Here is a 9,130-nt window from a genome sequence, read left to right on the forward strand (position 1 = left end):
CTGATGGAACTATTACTAAGGCCCCATAGGGATTAACTACCCTATCTAATGAGCTAGCTGAAAACTCAGGTATCAATGATCCCTTCACTGACTTAATGGAAAAATGGTTTGGAAGGTGATAGGGCTGGATGACCTCAATCTTAACCTCCTTGATCGTAGTGGCTGGAGTTTTAATTTTAGTAGGATACTGCATAACTCCTGTGTCTGAGGACTAATACAGAGGTTAATTGAGACAGCCCTTACCAAACAATCACCCTCTGCCCTACCATAATAACTTGTTTCTATTAGAAACACAGGTACATGAGAACCAACAGATCCTAAATGAGTTTGAAGAGAAGAATTTAAATTAAAAGAGGGGGAAATTGTAAGAAAAATGATCTTTTCTATCAAAGTATTTGTTACCCTCTTAGATTACTTAAAAATTCTTCAGTTTGTCATCTTAGGTGACTTGCATATTTAAAGGGTCCTTGCCTCTTTTTCCAATTCCTATACAACTCCATTGCCCATCAAACTGCATACCCTAACCCATCCCCCAAGCCTTTTAGCCAATTGGGAAAAACTGTGAACCTTTGACCTGGACAAATCACAGGTGAGGGGCAGGTACAACTGTGTCAGGGAAATGAGGAGGAGCCACTGTCTGCCATTTTGTGCCTGCATGCTTGCTTAACAGGAATGAGCACAGTGCTTGCACCATCTTGATCAAGAGAAAATTGCCTTGTTAAGATTTTCTGTTTCTTGTGTGTCTGTTTTCAGTACCAGAGGGTTATCAATTCTAACATGTTATATAAAATTATTTATGATTTCACATAAGAAACATTTTTTTTATTTTAATAGCAGTATGTATGCATGTATATGTACATATGTGTATTGTGTTTGCTAGCTCCTACAGTTACTTACATGTAATTATGTTGAAAATAAAGGTAGCATACCAAATGATATTAACTTTGTATTTTAGAGAAATAAAACTGAGCAGCTGCATATACAAATTGACAATGTATGTGTTATATATTAAAATAAAACTTTGATGCATTATTTGCAAAAAAATAAATTTTTAATGTAATATCAACATATCTCTCTATATAATTAAAATTATGTTAAAAAGTAAGCAGTAAGCAAACAGCAGAAAGAGTCCTAATATTTGAAAGGTGTTAAGCAATCATGAAGACTGTCACATTTATCTAAACATGTCCAGGTAGCCCTGCTCCTAAACTAATTCCCTCACAAAGTAGTGGAGGAGAAAGGAAGGCAAGCGACAAAAAATCATTTCACATCTGAATTAGAGATGACAGATATCCCAACTGAAGTGCCTTCCTCCTACCCAAGCAGTTCACCCTACACTTAGATTTCATCTCACCCCAGTTAAAATGGCCATATTCTAGGGCAATAACAACAACAAATTCTGGTGAGGATGTGGTGAAACAGGAACTCTTTGCACTGTTTGTGGGAGTGCAAATTAGTACAACCATTATGGAAAGGAGTATGGAGATTCCTCAAAAAGCCAAAGATAGAACAGTGTCACTGCTTCTGGGCATATACCCAAAGGAACATAAGCCAAGAAGATACAATAGAGACACCTGTATACCAATGTTCATAGCAGCATTATTCACAATAGCCAAGCTATGGAAACAGTCCTGATGCCCTACAACTGATGAATGGATCAAGAACACATGGTATATATACACAATTAAGTTTTACTCAGTCATAAGGAATAATGACATGTGGTTGGAAAGTAAATGGATGCAATTGGAGGACATCATGTAAGTGAAGTAAGCCAGGCTCAGAAAGACAAAGGCTACATGTTTTCTCTCATATGTGGAAGATAGATCCAAAATACAAACATATACATGATAACAAACATGATAATATACACTCATATGTAGAACATGTGTGTAATAGTGGAAATACTCTATGGGACTCAGGAAAGGAGGAAAAGGAAAGGAGAAGGATAAAGCATCAGCAATATCAGAAAATATAACATTTGTGAAGACAGAGGATATAAGGATATGTATTGAAATCTATTGAAAAATGGGGGGTGAGAGGTAAAAGGCTAAGGGAAAGCAATGGAAAGGGTTGAGCTACCAAAGTGAAGTAGACTCACAGTGGAGACACAACTACTTAAATAATAATGAAAAACAAGACTGTAAAATAGGTACAGTGTGTGTAGGGGGTATTTGTGGGGGGAAGGGTAGATGAAGGATATTAACTTGGGAGTATATGGTGGATGGACTTCATATACTTATATGAAATAGAACAAAACCCTCTTGCAAATGCTTTAAGTGGGGTGAGGAAGTGTTAGTGGTAAAGAGACAGTTGGGATGATCTAGCTTATTATAATATAAGCCTATTTGGAATTGTCACAATGAATACACTATGCACAACAAATACATCCTAATAAAAAAAGAAAACCAATAACAGATGTTGCAGAGGATGCAAGGAAAGAAAAACATTTACATACTGTTGGTGGGAATGTAAATTATTCCAGCCACCATGAAGTCAGTACTGAGGTTCTTCAAAATCTAAAATCAGAGCTACCATATGATCCTGCTGTACTCACTCATAAATATACCAAAAGGGATCAGTCAGCATACTATAGAGATCCCTGCACACCCATGTACATTGCAGCATTATTCACAATAGACTAATTATGAAATCAGCCTAACCACCCATCGATGGATGAATGGATAAAGAAAATGTGGTGCATGCATACCATGCAATACTCTTCAGCCATTAAAAAGAATGGAAGACTGCCATTTGTAACAACAAGGATGGATTTGGAGGTCATGATTTTAAGTGAAATAGGTCAGGAAAAGACAAATGAGTACCACATGTTCACACACAGATGTGGAATCTAACAATTTGATCTCCTAAAAGACGAGAGTAGAAGGGTAGTTATCAAAGGTGTCAAAGAATGGGAGGGAGGGGAAAGCTGGGGAAAAGCTGACCAAAGTGCGTAAGGTAAAATCTGATAGAAGCAAGGTGCTCTGGTGTACTGTTGAAGAATATGGTGATTATACATAACAGGAATGTGCTATTAGTATTCAAAGAGCTTCAAAAAGCTGCATGAAGGGATTTTGAGGAGTTTTAACAGAAACATAAATAATGGAGGGAAAATTTGTTAACCCTGAAGTAAATGTTATACAACATATGTGTGTATGTGTGTGTGTGTGTTGTGTGTATGACAGTGCACTGTAATCCATTCATGTGCACTAATTTTTGTTTTCAGATGAGACTAAACACAAATTTTAAAAATTTAAAGTGAATGAAAGAATTAGCAATTACAAGTTTTCTATATTCAAATTTTGATGGAAAAAGCAAAATAAAATAAACTGATTACATATAAGGAAATGCTTTATGAAATAAAATGCAAAGTTGCACAGGATATTATATAGATAAAATAATTTAAGTCTTATAAATGCTTAAATAAGTACATATTTAGATAATAAATATAATATAAATATTAGAAACAAATGCCTATAGAGTTGAACAAAGTGTTGCTTAATACTGCTGAAACCATTTGACATATGGATTGAATTCATATCACAATTACAGCAGCAATGAGTCTTTGTGATCACAGACTTGTGGAAATTGGATCCTGTGTATTAGTCACTGAGAACCATTTACATGTTGGACCAGGTCCCATTCCTTAAACGTTCTTGCAAGTTTTCTAATGAAGAGAAAGCTCTTATGATTTCTGTCCTGACCACCTCCCAGCCACAAAGGCTGTATTTATTCTCTTTCAGATAGAGAGTGATCCTGTGCAAGTATTTCTTCACAGCTAGTGTGGAGTCTTCATGCATCAAGGGTGGCTCTCCTTCCCTTATCTCCTGTGCTAGACAGGCTTCCAGGTCTTCCAGTTGTTGAGAGGCAGGTGCAAAATTTGTGCAGAGGGGTCTTCTCCCAAGCATTAGAGGAGGACTTTGTGCTGAAGAGGTTGTAGATCTGCTGAGTCATGTCATGGAGGACAGAGATGGCTTGAACGTTCTGGTCCTTGTTCCCACTGAACTCCCCCTGGGGGAATCCAAAGTTCTTTCTGTCCTTCATGCAGGAGAAAGGAGATATTCTCCTCATGTGTCCCAGGAGTATCAAGGCCCTCCTATTTCCCAGACCATAGGTCTCAGGCAGGTCACAGCGCAGAGAATGAGCTGACCTGCAGCTGAGTACCACCAGGACCACTAGTAAAGCAAAGGACAAGGCCACTGGGGACTTTGTAGATGCTGCTGGCCTGGCTGAGGTGGGTGATCCTAGACCTTAGCCCTAGGTTCTCTGCAGACCTGATGTGCTCAGTTGACTTAAGTAGGGAACGTTCCATGTTCCATTTTCTGATTGCCTTCTCCTTTCTGCTTCTCCATTTACTTCCTTTATGCATTTCTACTTGCATTTTGCACAGTGTTTCTCATCCACTTTGGTTTTCATTATTGCTTCCTTTGTTCTCCTCTTCCAAATCTTTTGGAGGAATTTATTTCTTACTGAAATTATTACCAAATTTAACAGACATGTATATATTGTATCTCTACTATACACATGAAAAGAGTGAAATTTACTTTTCTTATAAAAAGCAGAGTTAAGAATAACATAGCTTAAGCCAACAATGATCCTTAAAATATTTTGAACATTAATTTTATAACTAAATATTGTCTTTTAATTCAATTTATATATGTAAATTATATGTATCAAAATATGTGGAAAGTAAAAATTCTAAATACATCATAATTAATTGATAGACTGATATACTTCAAAATTATGAAAACTATTTTAAAGGTGAAAAATTAAATCAATTTCATCACCTGGTTTGGTTGAAATTTACTTTTGCATTTGTTTCATATGGAGAAAATAAGTTGCAACTTCACTAGCAGCTATTTGTCCAAGCACTGTCACCAGCTTTCTTTTAGGATTTCACAGAATCACTGATGTGTTATTAAAAAACACTTTAGTAGAATTATATGATAGTGTAGCAACTATTTGCTTTAATTTTAAAAACGTACCTTATATTCAAAAGCTTTGGTGCTCAAATATCACCAGAAACAAGGAGATGGCCAGTGACAGCCCATGCTATCTGAAGGCCACCTACAAGAATAGGTCTTTGAGATCAAACAAATGAGGAAATTTTTCCCTTAACTCATTCAATTATCATATGTTCTAATCTTGCAAATATTTTGTCTATTCCATGAAGACAATGTCAATGCTTCTCTTGTGACTCAGATACTAACCCAACAAGAAAAAGGAATAGTAAAAAACCCAATATTGTTGGATATGATTGGGCTTTGGAGTAAAACAGACCATCATACCTTCTCAGATTTGTGCAATTCTGAAGAACAAATGTTTTCATCATTAGAAGTAATATAATGACCAATAATAACATGTAATTCTTTCAACATCATCAATTTGAATCTTTCTTTTCATATTTGAATTAAAGTACAACTTACCCAAATCAAATGAATTGCACAGGATCCAAATAAAGTAGATTTTTATCAAACAAAAGAAATTACCTTTGTGGTATGTTCATAATTGGACAAATGTTTTTTGGGAGTTAGGTGGCCTCAGACTGTTAGATACCTTCTTTTGCATTGGTTGGGGTAGAAAATGGGAGCACCTTGTTTTTCATTTGGTTTTTTGTTTCTTTTGTTTTGTTTTGGTATTGAGATTTGAATAAAGTAACTCTAGCTTGCTAGATATGTGCTCTACCACTAGATCCAATTCCCTCCTTGGTATGGGAACATCTTTAACAAATCAGCTCTTTAAGAACTCTCTAGTAATCTTATTTACTGTGTTATCATTACTACTCAGTGTAATCATTCAAGAGTAATTTATACAGTAGCTGCTTCCCAGAATTCTCTTCATAATGGAAGTTATTCATGTGGACATTATCCTTCAATTTATGAAAACTCTTACCCTTTCATTCTTTGGATTCTACTCAGATACACACAGAAATGGGAAGCTATCATTTGCTTCTTCTATGTCCATCTGTTTTTATGGGAAAATGCATTCCATTTTAGTTTGATTTTGTAACCTTGGCATAGTAGAGTTCTACTTCAGAATCAAAATCAATGGATTTTGAGTCTATGGTCTTAATAGTTCTCATTCTTCTTTATACATATATGTACTCTCACTTCTACCCAGCAGACATATAGCCAGACATGCAGCCTGGAAACCTGATTTATTTACCCTGAGGACTACCTCTTCAGGAATTTGTAAAATACCTCTGAGCAGTGAAACTAGTTTTTCAACCTTGTGTCCTGGCATTTTAATCAGGTGTTTATCACTTCAGGAGGCTAGTTTGTGTTTATGAGTGAATCATCATTGTAATAATGATGGTTATGGAACTATTCATAGCAATATGGACCACATATATGATTTGAGAGAACAATAGATCTGATTATACTTTAAATTCTTCATGGTCCTTCAAGAAAGGTTAGCACTGAAAAATTTGCAGGAAAGTTGGAAAAGAAAACCAATTTCCTTTGGGACATATTATTTCATTTTGTATTTTTAATATTTTCAATATCAGAATGAGAGGATCTGGTACCCATTGGACACATGACTCTCCAATTTTGTTTTCATGCTCCTCAAGAACATGCAAGGAGTGACCTGATGATGCACTCTTCATTCTTCAGTTACTAAGGACACAATTTGAATTTTGCCATGTGGTGCAAGACCTTTTCCCTATATTCTTTGCAATTTTTAACCTTGAACCTGTGATTTTGGGAACAAATGTAAGTGCTTCTTTCAAAGAGTAAATGATGCTAGGAATTTTTCTTAATGACATATTCCCTGATGTTAAATTATGGAATTATATGTTGGGGTGGAATTTTTAAATAATGTGTTTGCAGCAAGAAAAGCAACTTAGTTTTCATCCTAAAATACATTACCATAAGTAGTGTAAAAGTAAAAACTGGACTAAGGGTGGGGATCAAGTGGTGGAGCATCTGCTTAGCAAGCAGACCCAAGGACTGCCCCCTCCCAATAAAGATAAAACAAATTGTCAAAATGGAGTGTAGTCTCATTCAAGGAATGTGTCTCAAACTATACTTCCTTCAAATCATCTTTACCTGCAGGTGTTATAAGAATAAATCTACTTCAATTAAACATTGGTGCATGTGAATTTTTGTTGTACAGTCTTGACTCCTCAATATACTCCCATGTGAGTCACGCTACTTATTTTATTCTGGAATATAGTAGCATGGGCTCAACCACCAAAGATGCATTTGGAGTTATATATTGAGGATGGCAAAGCCTTAGATATGATAGTACTTTGGTCCTTGAAACACTGTTGGACTCTGCTGAGGATGGCCAAACCAGCAGTCATCTGATCAGAAATTCCTGCTCTTGATCCCTTTTTGAAGGAAAGATAAATTTGCATTGAGATCTAATTACTGATGGTGTCTCATTTATCAGTTACCAAAGCTAGCCTCAATCCCACTGAAAAGTATTTTTAATATATACCATTGTTAAAAGTCTTTCCTATAAAAACTTCATTTCACGCTTTGGAAGTTGAAGTTACCTTCAAGTAAAAAAAAGGAATACATGAAACATTATTATTTAACATTATGAATTTAAGAAAATAAATAACATTGTTTATTTTGTAATATAAATCATGTTGTTTCTCAAAATTTATGTGAATATATAATGCACAATGTACGTACTTATAAAATAATCTCATGGATTTGTTTTATACTATTTTGCCTCTTGTGCAAAAAATCTGAGTTTTTCTTTTTTGGAGTTTGAAAAAGTGATGTTTCTGCTTAGAGAGGACCATGAGTATAACTTGTTCTCATTTGCTGACTTTTCTTTCAGGATTGCTGAGGAGGGGAAAAGAGGCTTCTTTTTCCCCCTGGCAACCTCCCAGGCACACGTGCTGATTTCTTTTTCCTGCAGATAGTGGAGCATTGCGTGGAAATAGCTCTGGACAGAAACTCACCAGGACCAACAAAACGAAGTTTCTTCATTTCTTGACTTCCGTCGTTTAAGACTCTGACCAAGCCTAGAGAGGAGTTTATCCAGGGCAATTTAATCCCAAGCAGCACTGTTGTCCTGTTCCCTGAACGAATGAAGATCTGTTGTAGCATCTGCCTATTAAAATAAGTGGTTTCTGTCTTCTTGGTTTGGATGATATTCCCATTTTCCAAGGACGTTTGAAAACGAATCCGTCAATTAGGCAGTTGTGAGAGGGGATTCTTTTCAGCTGACTTAAGAGCTGAAGGGTATCCCTGTTTTCCAGGCCACGCCTCCAAGGCGTGTGCCCCCAAGGGAGCAGGCAAGGCTGGAGCTGAGCATCACTCCTGCCATGAGCAGGTGTGGAGCACAGTGAATTTGGCGATTCTCTCTACGGCCTCTAGGGGGCGAGCTGGCAGCTTTCAGGATTAGGGAGTCTGGCAGCAGGAGAGCTGGTGGTGGCCTCTTTTTGATTCTTTCATGTCCTGAGAAACTGTTTCTTCCTGATCCAGTTTCCTACTTTTATTTTGTATGGGAAGTGTGTCAGCCTTATGTCCGCGATAAATTGCAGATTTTTAGATCTGCATGAGATTGTAATATTCATAAAACCAAGAGGAAAGTTACAAGGAGATAGGTAAAAGCATTCTTATCGGCTGTCTCCATGAATTAAGTTGTAAATCTGCTGCAGTAAAGTAGTGTGAGGAAACAAATTCAAAACTTGTTAAAACCGATTATTTCCAAGAATCATCATATCATAATTCGTAGTGAGATATGTCAATAAAGGACTGAGTTCCTTGTCTATTCTGCCTGAAGAATTAACCACTGTCTTGCTTGCCAATATTTAAATGTTACTAATTAAATTCATGACGAACTATATTGTACTAGTTACTGTATTGTATTACTGTATGTGATGATTTAATATAAACCTCTTTATTAACATGGTTTTTTGAAGTGCATTGGTTGCATAAAGAATATGGACTGAATAACAAACATGCTTTTCCGAATCTCTTTCTTTTCCCTTTCTACTTCTGATACACTAACTTTTTTAAAGTTTTTTTTTTCTCTGCTGTTGTAGGGTTGGAGCTCAGGCCTCTGTCATTGGAGCCACGCCCCCAGTCCTGGCTCTTCCCTCTGCCCAGGGTGAAGCAGTTCAGCTGAGCTCCTTGGGTCAGCTACTTCCTCTCACAGATGTGATGTGGTG

At 36.5% G+C, this 9,130-nt stretch overlaps 1 pseudogene; it reads right to left on the minus strand.

Moving 5' to 3' along the window:
• Nucleotides 1-3,617: 3,617 nt before the first annotated feature.
• On the minus strand, nt 3,618-8,063 carry LOC109691136 (interferon alpha-21-like; annotated as a pseudogene).
• Between the last annotated feature and the right edge of the window lie 1,067 nt (nt 8,064-9,130).

Source organism: Castor canadensis, chromosome 13, assembly GCF_047511655.1.
Source record: "Castor canadensis chromosome 13, mCasCan1.hap1v2, whole genome shotgun sequence".
NCBI classification, from domain to species: domain Eukaryota; kingdom Metazoa; phylum Chordata; class Mammalia; order Rodentia; family Castoridae; genus Castor; species Castor canadensis.